Below are 14,796 nucleotides of genomic sequence, written 5' to 3'. Positions count from 1 at the left end.
ACTCTTTACAGTTTTTCTCTTGTGATTAAGAATACTTATGTTTTGATTATTGATAATTGATATATGATTATTGATGTTTAGTATTTCTGTGTGTTCGGTCGGTTTAGGTTTACGTTGGTCTGAACGATCTGTTACCAGTTGCTAGATAATTAGTCATATAATTGTTTGGTTAGATTGAATACGATAAAACGTGCAATTACCCTTAACCGAGTCACACTGGCAAGGACTGTTTGATAACCAGTGCCGTGTGTAAAGTAATTGTTGGCGTCTAAGGTTTTGTCTGGTTGATCAGTTTTCAGTTAATCGTTGATAATCAATCTGTTAGGTTGCATCAGATACTGTTTGGTTGCTTACTTGAACTCCCGGGTGTGATTTGCTTTGTTAATTGTTTGAAATCCGTTTACTTGTTCATTGCTTAGTTCGTTATATTTACTAAAAATTGCTTGTGTGATCAGCACTAAAACCAGTTACTTCATAATATTGAAATTGTTTACACGTATACATTAACCACACACTCCTGTGATACGATACCCTACTTGCTCTAACTATTTAAAATAATTAGGTTTTTGATTGACTCGAACGACGGTCATCAGATGTTATAACCCATTTAAAGACTATCCGGGTTTGATGGTGCGTGTTTTGAGTTCCACAACGAATAGCCTTATAGAAGTATAGATAGATATAGGTATGAAAAAGAATAATGATAAAAGTACAAACTAATGGTAATAATAAAACATTGATAACTATCTTAACATTAAAACCAAAGATAGAGCAATGACTAACAAACAAACTATAACTATAATAGATAATAAACTTGGCTAACGAAACATGTTTTTTAATATTATGAATTTTGAGCAGTTGTTTTGCAACTGCTTGAGATCAACTGGCAGAACCGGAATCATAGCATCCGAGGAAGAAGATGTGCCGGTGGCAGTTGAAGAAACTGATTCGGGTAACTACATTCGTGTTTGACCCAATTGATGGATCAGCTAATATCGATATTGCCTTAACCACGGGTTCTATATTTGGCATATACGCGCCTGATGAACAATGCCTTGTTGATTATGATGAAGACACTGTATGTGGATTCTTATTAAACTTTATAAAATAATTACAAATACAAATAGTTTATTTTGTTATAACTAATTATTATCTGATTATGGTTGTCATACACGATGGTTCGATGGACCAGTTAGACCAGGCTCAAGAGAAGTGTATCGTGAGCGTTTGCCAGCCCGGTAGCAACTTACTAGCAGCAGGATACTGTTTATATTCAAGCTCAGTGGTGTTCACGATATCAATCGGGAATGGTGTTCATGGATTCACACTTGATCCAGCCTATGGTGAATTTGTTCTAACACACGAGGACATTAAGATACCGAAATCAGGAAGAATTTACTCGTTTAACGAGGGCAGTTATGACCTTTTTGATCCTAAACTGCAGAACTACCTTAACGATTTAAGGAAGCCCGGTGGGCCCGCTGGAAAACCGTACTCAGGGCGGTACATCGGGTGTCTTGTTGGTGAAATACACAGAATGTTGCTATATGGTGGAATATATGGAAATCCGGATAATATAAAGGCGAAAAATGGGAACTTGAGGCTATTGTATGAATGTGCACCAGTGAGTTATTTGGTAGAACAAGCTGGTGGGAAAGCTATAGATGGTGTTCAAAGAATTCTTGATATTGAACCTAAACTGGTATAATTAGTTAATTACTCTCAAATTTGACTTTCTATTGGTCAACCAAACCATAAAAATGTGTGCCAATTTACAATTTGACTTTCATGTGTCATGTGTATCAAACTTTATGATTTTTATAAAAAAATTGGTACCAATTGGAGTTTGACCACAAAAGTCAAAGTACTATTGGTTAGCAGACTATTAGTGGGGCGCGCTAGTGTATAATAATATTTCTTTTTCTTTATCCACAGGTTCATCAACGGACTCCAATATTCATAGGAAGCCCGGATGAAATCGATAAGCTAATGTCATACCTAGCTTAAAATTTGTACATAATTTTGTGCGGTCATAAAGTTTATTGAACTTGAGTAATCATTCATTTTGGTCATGTAATTCAAGTCAATTTATGACAAGATTCACCGAGACGCTAGTCAAAATCATGTAAATGCATGTCAGCGATTCATTAGTCATGAAGTTGGTCAAATTGTATAATAAAAGTCAAAGTTGAGCCATTTTGTTCATCTTCATCCCAATAGAAAGCTAGTTCAAACATAGGTTGAATTTGAATAGAAAATTGAAGCAGAAACACTTGAAATAAAAGAAAAGAAATGGAAGTTGCATACTTAGATCATAATATGTTTGTAATGCAGGTATTGTTTCATGAAACTAAAAAGAAGACGGATAACAAGCTTCATGAGATCACTCATGGCCGTCCTCTGATCCTGGCGTACCATCTCCATCTATTTAAACACAAAAAAATACTCATCAAAATGTGAAATTTTGAATTTTAATCCAATTTGGTTAAATACAATATGTTGAACTTTTAACACGCGTACCTTCTCCATCAGTTGGTGCACAATATCGTGTTTGCTGCTGAGTCGGCTGGGTGATAATAAGGCAGGATAAATAAACAAAATGTCACCACTAAAATACTCATTTATTAACTTAATGATATCCAACAATATTACAGATGTTATATATAATGCATACATAGCAATATATATTTTAGCATACAGATACTACAGTTTAATGAACATCAAACTAGCTGCAGTAAAAAAGAAGCAAGATTTATTTACCTGTAGTTTAGGCCGAAGTGCCTCGAGAGGTCCTTTGCGCTTTTCTACACCTTGCTACCAACAGTAACTGTAGGGGTATGGTACTAAACCCGGTTTTACGACCCTAAATTTATTATGTTTGGCTTATTTTATTATATGGACTAATACAATGTTATTGGGCTGAGGGGGTTTTGTGGAGGTAACCCTAACTGGGCTAGGCCCATTAGGGTACCATGATGGTGGCCATGAGGCTCTCTATATAAGGAGGTCTCCACCTCCTTATTAAGGGGTCATGCTCAATAAGAGCCACTACCACTTTTTTGTGTCTGTAAACAAGAGATCTTTGAGATTTCTTAGCAGTCACCTCCACACCCCCGAAAAACCATTGCAGGTCTCAAGCAACCGGAGAAGAAGATCAAGACGTGGTTCGTTCATCTCGAAAATCCGTGGAAACATCGTCATGGATCAGGTCAGATTCATTTCATGCTTCGACATTGGCGCCATCCGTGGGACGGCAACGAACTACCCTTCGATCTTCATCTCGGCTGTCAGATCTCTTCCAGGAAAAACCCAGATCTATCTCTTCCAGGAAAAACCCAGATCTGGAAGTTTACAGAAAAAGGCTTCAAGGCTTGTTCTATTAAAGCTCAAAAAGATCCATAGATCTAAAAGAGGCTTCCAGATCTGTGCAAAAAGAAACTGCCTGACTCGAATGATCAAGTCTCCGGATCTGTGATGGTTCTAAATCTGCTCCGAGCTTCAGATCTATCTAGATCTGATTTACAGATCTAGATCTAGATTACAGACCTGGATTTTAGGTTTAAAATTGCAGATCTAACTCTTAAATTGCAGATCCAAAAATTACCAGACTCCCGCCGCCATGTACGCGCGCCCGCGGATTCTCACTCTGCAGCCATGCATGTGCCGCCGTGGGAACCACCATGTGGGTTTCGCGCAAAAGACCTCCACCATGCGGGTTTTGCGCAGAAGAGTGCCACCACACATGCTCGCCAGCGGGTCACCATTCCGCCGACATGCGTGAGCGCCCGTGGAAACCACCGCGGAAACCACCATGTGGGTTTTGCGCAAGAGACCTCCGCCACGCACGCGCGCTCACGAGTCACCACTCCATCGCCGTGCATGCGCGCATCAGGCCACGCGCCATACTTAAAGGTTGGGAATCCTCATAATATCCCATATGGCTACACGCCATATTTAAAGGTTGGGAATCCTCATAATATCCCATATGGCTACGCGCCATACTTAAGGTCGGGAATCCTCATAATATCCCATATGGCTACGCGCCATACTTAAAGGTTGGGAATCCTCATAATATCCCATATGGCTACGCGCCATACTAAAGGTTGGGAATCCTCATAATATCCCATATGGCTACACGCCATATTTAAAGGTTGGGAATCCTCATAATATCCCATATGGCTACGCGCCATACTTAAGGTCGGGAATCCTCATAATATCCCATATGGCTACGCGCCATACTTAAAGGTTGGGAATCCTCATAATATCCCATATGGCTACACGCCATACTTAAAGGTTGGGAATCCTCATAATATCCCATATGGCTACGCGCCATACTTAAGGTTGGGAATCCTCATAATATCCCATATGGCTACGCGCCATACTTAAGGTTGGGAATCCTCATAAACCCATCAGGCCAAGCGCCAAACTTAAAGGTTGGGAATCCTCATAAACCCATATGGCTTCGCGCCACATGCTCACACATATCACGCAGTCTACGCGCACGCGCACGCAACATCTGCGCGTGGCGCGGGACATAAAGTCTACGCGCACGCGCATGCAACATCTGCGCGTGGCGCATAACACAAAGCCAGAGCCTATGCGCACGCGCATGCCACATCTGCGCGCGTCGCATGACGCGCAGTCTACGCGCACGCGCAAGCTTCATTATTATTATAGCCCGTAAGCCGCAACGCGCGCAAGCTGTTATTATTCTTATAGCTCGTAAGACGCCTCGCGCGCAAGCTTTATTATTCATACAGCTCATAAGACGCCTCGCGCGCAAGCTGTTATTATTATTATAGCTCGTAAGACGCCTCGCGCGTAAGCTTTATTATTCATACAGCTCATAAGACGCCTCGCGCGCAAGCTGTTATTATTATTATAGCTCGTAAGACGCCACGCGCGCAAGCTTTATTATTCATACAGCTCATAAGACGCCTCGCGCGCAAGCTGTTATTATTCTTATAGCTCGTAAGACGCCTCGCGCGCAAGCTTTATTATTCATACAGCTCATAAGACGCCTCGCGCGCAAGCTGTTATTATTCTTAAAGCTCGTAAGACGCCACGCGCGCAAGCTTTATTATTCTTACAGCTCGTAAGACGCCTCGCGCGCAAGCTGTTATTATTCTTATAGCTCGTAAGACGTCTCGCGCGCAAGCTTTTATTATTTCTATAGCTCGTAAGACGCCACGCGCGCAAGCTTTATTATTCATATAGCTCGTAAGACGCCTCGCGCGCAAGCTTTTATTATTTCTATAGCTCGTAAGTCGCCTCGCGCGCAAGCTTTATTATTCTCACAGCTCGTAAGACGCCTCTCGCGCAAGCTTCATTATTATTATAGCTCGTAAGTCGCCTCACGCGCAAGCTTCATTATTATTATAGCTCGTAAGCCGCAACTCGCGCAAGCCAGTGCCTATGCGCAAGACCTCAACATGTCACCATCATGAAGAAAACCTCCCAAAACTCAAAGATAATAAAGACAAGGCCAAAGAAAAGGGAAAAAACCGCCTCATGGCCCAACACACCTTATAAAGTCCAGCGCTCCACCTAGACGCTTGCGTGCCCAGGAGCAACGCTGGACTTGGGGGGGCTTGTAGGGGTATGGTACTAAACCCGGTTTTACGACCCTAAATTTATTATGTTTGGCTTATTTTATTATATGGACTAATACAATGTTATTGGGCTGAGGGGGTTTTGTGGAGGTAACCCTAACTGGGCTAGGCCCATTAGGGTACCATGATGGTGGCCATGAGGCTCTCTATATAAGGAGGTCTCCACCTCCTTATTAAGGGGTCATGCTCAATAAGAGCCACTACCACTTTTTTGTGTCTGTAAACAAGAGATCTTTGAGATTTCTTAGCAGTCACCTCCACACCCCCGAAAAACCATTGCAGGTCTCAAGCAACCGGAGAAGAAGATCAAGACGTGGTTCGTTCATCTCGAAAATCCGTGGAAACATCGTCATGGATCAGGTCAGATTCATTTCATGCTTCGACAGTAACATTATATTTTACATCATTTAATATATTACAGTAAAACTAGTCATCATTTAACAGAAAAAAAATACGAGTCAGGTGAAAAAATTGGGCAGAGGAGATGCACCTTTCCCAGTGCCCAATCAGCCGAATCAAAATAAGCCCGTTCATGATCCTAACATTAAATTCATCGAGTTACATGAGACCAACACAACAATACCTAAAGTTACATTAATAAATCCCATATAATGGACTTGAGAATCTTACTTTAGAAATGAGTGGGGGCTTTTTTGGCACTAGACCTCCATACTTACTTTTAATGACTGCTTCCTAATGAAATTAAACACAATGTAATAAAAGCGTGCAGGCGGGATCGATTTAAAGTAAATATTAATACACGAGTCTCACCTCCTTCTCTGATGAAGGCTTTGATGTCTGGTGACTCTGGTCCATATTTTTCTTTACACTAGCAAGCTGCAATATTATATTAACAACCCATGCAATTAAGATTATATATAATTAATGATCACTTGGTACCACAAATGAGAAGACAGTTTTAGTGTAATCATGTGTGCATTGAAGACAAATACTCCGTAGTATATATAGGTGAAAGACAAGAAATAATAATAATATCAAAAGCTACAACAGATCGAGGTGAATAAATTTATATGTTTTAGTTTATATTATTAATAAACCTAAACGAGAAATCATTCAATTAAATATCATTCAATGAAATAAATATGTAACAACTTTTATATATTTACTAACTATATCTATCATCATGCATATTGATTAAATTTTTCTAGCTTCTGTACGTCAACACAAAACTAACGATTGCAAATTATAACATACAATCATTCAAAACAATAAACCACATCAAAATATGAACAAACATATATAAATAAAAGCGTTTAATGATTGAGAAAGATTACAGACATTTGATAATGATGATCAAGAGAAGAATACATACAAATGAATAACAATTATTGAGCCGATCAACGTTGATTCGATGGAGGATGGACGTACGTGGAGAGAGAGCATAAACTTGTGCGGAACGAATAATATTATTAACAACCAACCAACGAACGAATTGAACGTGTGTTTGTTACTTTGTTTCTTTGTACCTCGTATTCAACAAATTAATTGCACAAACCATTAATTAAATTATTATTATTATTATTAGTCAACTAATTTTAATTACAACAAACAAAACTTACTTTAGAATAAGAAACAAAATTACATATAATTTGATTATTGTCAAAAGTAATTTTGTTAATCCAAATATTTCAACCTATATACTTGAAGACATGACACCACTTGGATTAAGATCATATATCAAATATTCAATACAAGTCGATCGGTCTCGATTGGACGATTGATCTATATGACAAAAGCAAAACGAAAAGAAAAAAAATACCATTACAATATAGATTTGGTGAATTCAGAGTTGGCAATGTTGCTACTTGCTAGTGGTGCTACTCTGGTCATGGTAACTACCGGTTGTAAGGCCCGTCGCTCTCGCTAGGTCTAACTCTGAGTTCAAATAGCGGCTTTTTATAGACCATTTTTCTTTAATGAACGAGACGGTCTTGATCCAGTTTTTAACCATGGTATATGTATCATCTAATGCTTTGTTTGGTCAATCTTCCATAATAACGAGACACTGCACTGCAACGTACCACCTATCTTTAATGAACGAGACGGTCTTGTTTGGTCAATCTTCCATAATAACGTACGGTCGCACCGGAACTCCAGATGGACGCCACTCACCAAAAGCGTCACTGAGATATTCGCCACTGAAGAGCTCCCATGGCCAAAGCCTCCAATAATCCGACATCGTCACGATGCTGATCGGAGCAAATACTGTGACTTCCACAAGACAAAAGGCCACAACACTGAAGAATGCATAGACGTAAAGGACATGGTCGAAGCATTTGTCAGAGATGGGACGCTCGCGCACCTCGTGGCACAATAAAGGCTGAGCAGGCGGGTGCGTATAGAACCTCAGCTGGGGAAGACACGAATCAATTCCAGCTTCAAAATCGAGACTACATGCTGCGTAAAGAACGAGATCCCGAACCAGGTGCGTATCGGCTCGATGGCACTCCCATCCCAACATGGAAGGGAGCTCATTTACACAGTCTGCATGTAAATCAATTCCAATTTGTAAAGAAAAGGCCAAGAGCCACTTCTAATGGAAATGATTCTCTTTAAGAACATCGAAGCTGATGATTTTACATTCATACTTTTCTGAACACTAATATGCCGGTTTTCACCGCATAATTACGTGAAGTCATTGCATGGGAAGGCGGTCCTACCCGCACGAACCCAATAACGTGACAAACCTTCACGCAGGTCAGTTTGGGAAAAAGTTCAGCACCCAAAAATGAAAGTGCCGGTCTATCCGCATGAACCATTAAAGGAAACTGAATAATAACCTATCAACAACCGCGCGTCGAACGGTTAAACTATGCAACACTCGTGACGGCGTTCACATTACGTGAAGTCGTTGCGTGGGAAGGCGGTCCTACCCGCACGAACCCAATAACTTGACAAACCTTCACGCAGACCAGTTGAAGGGGAAGAGTTCAATTATCCTATTAAATGAAAGTGCCAGTCTATCCGCATGAATCATGAAAGGAAACCGAACACTAACCTATCGACAACCGCGCGTCGAACGGTTCAAAACAAAATTCTTAAAAAGGATAAGGAAAACCTACACGCAGGTCAGATATGGGTAAAGTTTTGCCATCCTACTAAGTGCAAGTGACGGTTCTACCCGCACAATCACGAAAGAGGAAGCAAGACTTCCTGTTATCAACCACGTTCAAAGGTTAACTTATCCTCATAGGATGAGGAAAACCTACACGCAGGTCAGATATGGGTAAAGTTTTGCCATCCTACTAAGTGCAAGTGACGGTTCTACCCGCACAATCACGAAAGAGGAAGCAAGACTTCCTGTTATCAACCACGTTCAAAGGTTAACTTATCCTCAAAAGGAGAGAAAAACCTACACGCAGGTCAGATAAGGGTAAAGTTTTGCCATCCTACTAAGTGCAAGTGACGGTTCTACCCGCACAATCACGAAAGAGGAAGCAAGACTTCCTGTTATCAACCACGTTCAAAGGTTAACTTATCTTAATGCCTTAGAAATTTCGAAAAGGAAAACCTACACGCAGGTCAGATAAAAGTTAAAGTTTAGCCATCCTACCAAGTGCAAGTGACGGTTCTACCCGCACAATCACGAAGGAGGAAGCGAAACTTTAACCCATTATTAACCACGTTCAAAGGTTCTTATTCTAAACACTTGGAAAATTGCTAATTTAAACTAAGTATGCAAGTCATAAGTTTATAAAGCAAGGAACCCAAAGAAGGAAATAACAATCTTATATGCAAAAAGATTAATATTTCAAGAATATATTACAAGAATGGCCGGGTAACTACCCGCCTAAAAGAAAAAAACGATACAAGTCGATCTTAGCAATGGGAAGGGATCTTCAGGATCAAGCTTTAGGGCCGCTTCCACTTGGACCCGCTCCGTCAGAAGAACGGGGTGGTTCGAGGAACGCTTTGAGGACAGCTAACCCATCATCAGCTGCAGCTACTTCGTCCACCTTTTCCACCACTGGATGCGGGAAGGCGGCGTATTGGTTCAATGCTTGGTCATAAATGGCTTCGGTATCCACATCGAACAAAGGGAAGTTGGAAGGCGGGACGCCTTTCTCAACAAACCCTAGACCAAGCAGGAAGCCGGCCTTTTCCCCATCCTCATGAGAAGCGTTGAGGGCTGCGGTCATAGCATCATCGTAAGAGGTCTCTGAAAAGACCCGACGCACAACCTACAAAGAAAAAATACAAGTATTAGAACTTTTTCTTACAAAAGAAAAGCGAGAAGATAAAGCTAAACATACCTGAGGCAACGCTTCTCGAAGAAGCCATTGGAGGGCAGCTTGAGCTTCGTTATGGGCGCGTTCGGCTTCGCTCTTGTTAAGGTTGGCAAGTAAAACTTCCTTTGCGGCAGCCTCCTCGACGCCCTTAAGTTTCCGCTCGGTGTGGTCAAGCACCCCCCTCTGGTCCAGGATTTCCTGGAGTTTCTTGGCATCTTCCATTGCCAAGGCATCATGAGCGCGTTGGAGAGCCTCTAATTTGGCCTTGAGCTCCTCATTCTCCACACGCAAAGGCTCAGCAACGGCTTCAGCCTTGGCAGCCCTCTCGGTTGCGTTTCGCGCAGTCTCCCTGGCCAGCCGAAGCTGTTCATTCACAGCTTGGGCAGCCTTGGAGCGGGCCTCGAGTCGCGCCTGAACTTCAACCTCGAGGGCCTTGAAGGCCTTCTCCTTGTCGGCGGCAGCTGCCGCCAGCTGTTGGTTCTCCTCCCGAAGAGCACGCGCCTCAGATACGTCCTTGGCGCGAGCTGCTTTCAACTTGTCGTTTTCACGACAAAGCAGCTCGACGCGCGGCTGCATCCGGGCTTGGAGAACCCGAAGCTCATTGGTTAGCCTACCCTCCTGGTAGCTAGCCATGGCTTCCCCCAACGCACCATGAGGAGCAGCGTGGCGAGCCCAGTCCACGCACTCCACAGGGGTACGAAGGGTTGTTCCTCGGCGTATGTTCCATCGCGGAACATACACTTCATTGGAATCCGACACTGCAAAAGAAACAAAGGCAGTAAGGAAAAGATGATAAAAAACATAAGGGAAAAAGAGAGGAACCCTACGCACCTGTAGGGTCAATGACAGGCCGATAGCCGCCAAACCCATCACCTGAACCTAAAGGAAATCCATCCAACAGGTCAGGCAGACGGGAAGGAGGCAAAGATCGGCGGGAAGCCCTACGCGTACCTGATGGTCCGGCCGTAGGTGCCGGTGGCGCGGGCATGGTGGCAGCCGCCGTGGTCGCCGTTGTGGTCGCCGCCGCGGTCGCCGCCTCTTCAGCAGCAGCAGTAACCGCCGGCTCCGTGAAGGATGCTGTAAAAATCGCACTCACGGCCGGCGGTGACGTCATCTCGGCCGGAACAGTTGGCTCAAAGGAACGAGCAACTGGACCAGCGGATGCAGGCGCAGGCGCCTGGGTCGACGCCTCAGGAAGGCTGACCGAGCCTACCATCATTGGCGGGGAGGTACTCCCCTGCGCTTCACCACGGAATGCGTCAACATCCACGCCTGCACAAAGAAGAAAGTGTTAGATAAATTTAAGAAGTAATAAATCTGCAAAGACATTATGATTGTACTTACGGGTTTTCTTGACCCTGAACGTACGGACGGGCGGGGAGGAACCCGATGGAGCCGGCCTCTTGGTACCGGTCACCGTCGTCTTCGTTGGTTCTCCGGAGGTAACGGTCGTAGCCTCCGGAACAGTGGTCTTCTCACCACCGGGCTTCCCCGCCACCTCTTCATTATCTGACTCCGAGTCAGATAGAACCACCGGACCAGCCGTGAAGGCCTTCTCCTTCCCTTTCCCGCCGGCAGCAGCTTTCTTCTTCCGCACCAATGGAGGAGCATCTGAGGATTCCTCAGAAGAAGACAGGTCAAGAATTCCAACAGCGGGTACAGCATTGAGAGATTGAGGAAAGAATATCGCCTTACCTGGCCGCCGGTGGCTCAGGATCTCGTGGCCCAGCGGATAGACCTCCACAAAACGATCCGCCGTTTGCTCCAGGATGGGCAACTCGCCCTCGTCCAGAGCACGAGTACCCATCCGCGCGGGACCGTCGGTTTCCCGCGGGAACAGAAGCGACTCCAAATTATTTCCCTCTGAAAGAAAAGAAACAGTTAGAAGACAAACTTGTATCAAAAAGAAAGACAAGACGTACCATAGGGAATAGAGTTCAAACCGTATTCGAGAAGGATGGGAACCTGAGACGCATCCTTCCACACCCGGCTCATCCCTAACATGACCATCCCGGACTCCGCAAACCGGTAAACCGGAGATTGGATCCGAGATATCTTCGAAAACCATTCCGCCTCCTGGTAGTTGGGGGCGTGAAGGCTCGGTATCGCCTGGCCATTCTTAAACTTCATGGCAAGGGGGATGGCGCGGGCAGAAATGTAGAAGAATTCCTGCTTCCACGCGCGAAGACTGCGCTCGGTGTCGCAAATCTTCAGACCCTTAATACGGGTCGTCAAGGTGTACCACCCCTGGATGCACCTCCAGGTATAGAAGGTCATCAGGCGGTCCACATGGGGCTCGATGCCCAAAATCCGGCACACCCACTCAAAATGGCGAATCTTGGCGATCGCCATGGGGTGCAGCTCGGTCAAATGAACACCGTGCCTCTCAAGGACACGGTAAACAAATTTTGTCAATGGGAATCTAAGATTCCCATAGACAAAAAATGCAGTATAAACCCCGATCTTGCCTCTGGGGGCATCGTACACGGTCTGGTGGGATTCAGGAAACTCAGGCTCGAGATGATCGAGCATGAACTTCCTGACAACATACCGGTACTGATCGCCGGGCAGAGCACACTAGCACTCGCCAGCAGTACCCCTGTCGTCAGCTATAGCTTCAGCATCACGAGAAGACATCTTGCAGAGGAAGAAAAGAACGATTTCGAGAGAATGCTCGATTGAATAAAGGAGTATTCGCCGGAAATCGCCTTAAAGATGAAGAGAAGAGTGAAAAGTATGGATTACAAATAACCCTCTCCCCCTTTATATAGTAATCGCAATTAATGCGGTGAATTTAATGCGGATGAGAGAGAAATCGAAGGTGCAATGAAACTATGACACGTGGCAAAAAGCAAGCTGGCAACAGCTGTTGACAGGACGCGTGCCGGTAATTTCGCGGCCACGCGCCCGAAAAATCGTGCCCACGCGCCAGAAAAAGCGACTGGAATGACCATGTTCTGTCACGTCACCATAACTTCCTGCACGTCCTGACAGTCAGAAGAAACCGTCGCACGACGTTTCAGAGGTTTGGACTGTTCTTATCTTTTCACCAACTCTTCGAATTTCAAAATTCAAAATTCGAAAATATTAAAAAGTAAGCGGGAAAATACCCCTTACCCCTTGGCAAACAAGTAACCGTAAGACGGATGCGGGTACAGTGTAAAGGCAAAACCCTTCACATACCTAGCACCCGCAGGGAATTGAAGTCAAGAACCTTGGCAAATAAGTAACCGTAAGACGGATGCGGGTACAGTGTAAAGGCAAAACCCTTCACATACCTAGCACCCCTAGCACCCGCAGGGAATTGACGCCAAGTAAACCTTGGTGAACAAGTAACCGAAAGACGGATGCGGGTACAGTGTTAAGGCAAAACCCTTCACATACCTAGCACCCGCAGGGAATTGAAGCCAAGTACCTCGGCAACCAAGTAACTATAAGACGGCTGCGGGTACAGTGTTAAGGCAAAACCCTTCACATACCTAGCATCCGCAGGGAATTGATGCCAGGAAAACCTTGGAAGTAAAGTAACCGTAAGACGAGCGCTGGTACAGTGTTAAGGCAAAACCCTTCACATACCTAGCGCTCCGCTGGGAATTGAAACCAGGAAGGATCTTCTGGGCAATGCTTGCGGAAACGGAAATAACATCCCCGCATAGCAGGAACGTCGAAAACTACGTTGTTTGAAGCTCCAGAATGGAATTGGTGGTTTTAACATAATTGATCACTATGTTCAAAACTACCAAAACCTGATGGAAAATACATACAACTGGGACTCAATGCTCCTGACTTGCGAGGAGGTTACAGACCTACCCGCATCATACCCAAAGACCAAGCAGGAAACTCGGGCATTTCTGCAAGTGACAAGGACTTCCGCGGGAGGAATCCCCATGGAAAACCTTAAAAAACCCTTTTCAAAACCCTACGCTTAAGTCCAAAAGTTCACCTCACTTTATTAAACACGCATGAGAAGAACATTGGACTGGGGGGACTTGAAGAGGTAGGTCCCAGCAGAGCCCAGTTGGACCCGCAAGACTCACCTTAAACAGGGAAGTCTGCGCAGAGACCAACTGGATCCGCGGAACCAACCATGCTCAGAGACGTGACGTCCTTACGCGCAGTACGCAAGCTGGTCCCGCAGGAAATGCCTCCCAATGGTGAAGGACTCCGCCTGTCCCCGCAGCCTCGGATACAAGCCATTAGGGAAGGCCACCCGCGCAGCATGGCTACACGCACAAGGCACTTAGCTCTCGATCATTCAGTGTCACCTGAAGGAATGAGCCAAGCCGGGAGCAATCCCGCACAGAGGCGGGAGGGGGAATACTCCCGCCCAAATAAGCCAGTCCGTATACTGAAGGATCTTTTACTGTACCTGACGAGGTATGGGCGAAAGATCTGATCAGAGATACGACAGCTCACTGATACAGTATGGCGAGCAGCATGCTCCTGTACTGTATCACTATTAGCCGCTGCCTACTCACCAACTACTGTCATACCACGTGCGTAGCCGGCAGTTGGTGGAAAGGGAATAGTATACAGCAGGCCTGGTCACTATCCGCCGCTGCCTACTCACCAACTACCAGCAAGGCACGTGCGTAGGCTACTGTTGGTGGAACAGGAACACTGTTGCAGCCGGCCATACCTCCTTGGAAACCTACCTTCGGCTATAAATACCCCAAATGGTATGATCATCTCAACACATTACATTATCTTATATCATCATAATATACCTGATATCTGCTCTAGCAATCTCTTAATATACTTTTATATTTAAAGAGCAATCTAGTCTGATTCTCACGCCGGAGGGTGGTCACAAGGAGGAACCCCCCCCCCCCCCCCCTTCTCAGTGACGAGCTCACGGTGTCTGTTTTGCAGGTTATCAGAAGAACCATCTTCCAAGGGTCTAACCCCTCGTGGGAAACAGCTATCCAACCCCC

The 14,796-nt window shown here is 44.6% G+C and overlaps 1 pseudogene across 1 annotated transcript; it reads left to right on the top strand.

The window, feature by feature from the left end:
* The first annotated feature begins 695 nt into the window (after positions 1-695).
* LOC143609203 (fructose-1,6-bisphosphatase, chloroplastic-like) lies at positions 696-2,244 on the top strand (annotated as a pseudogene). The gene is made up of 3 exons (XR_013149381.1): positions 696-1,078; positions 1,193-1,702; positions 1,936-2,244. The product of XR_013149381.1 is annotated as a fructose-1,6-bisphosphatase, chloroplastic-like (transcript).
* The last annotated feature ends 12,552 nt before the right edge of the window (positions 2,245-14,796 follow it).

This window comes from Bidens hawaiensis, unplaced genomic scaffold (assembly GCF_021521415.1).
Source record: "Bidens hawaiensis isolate Kalapana, Puna unplaced genomic scaffold, B.hawaiensis_p1.1 tig00419510_1, whole genome shotgun sequence".
Classification (NCBI taxonomy): Eukaryota; Viridiplantae; Streptophyta; class Magnoliopsida; order Asterales; family Asteraceae; genus Bidens; species Bidens hawaiensis.
This window is presented reverse-complemented; position numbering and strand designations above follow the sequence as displayed.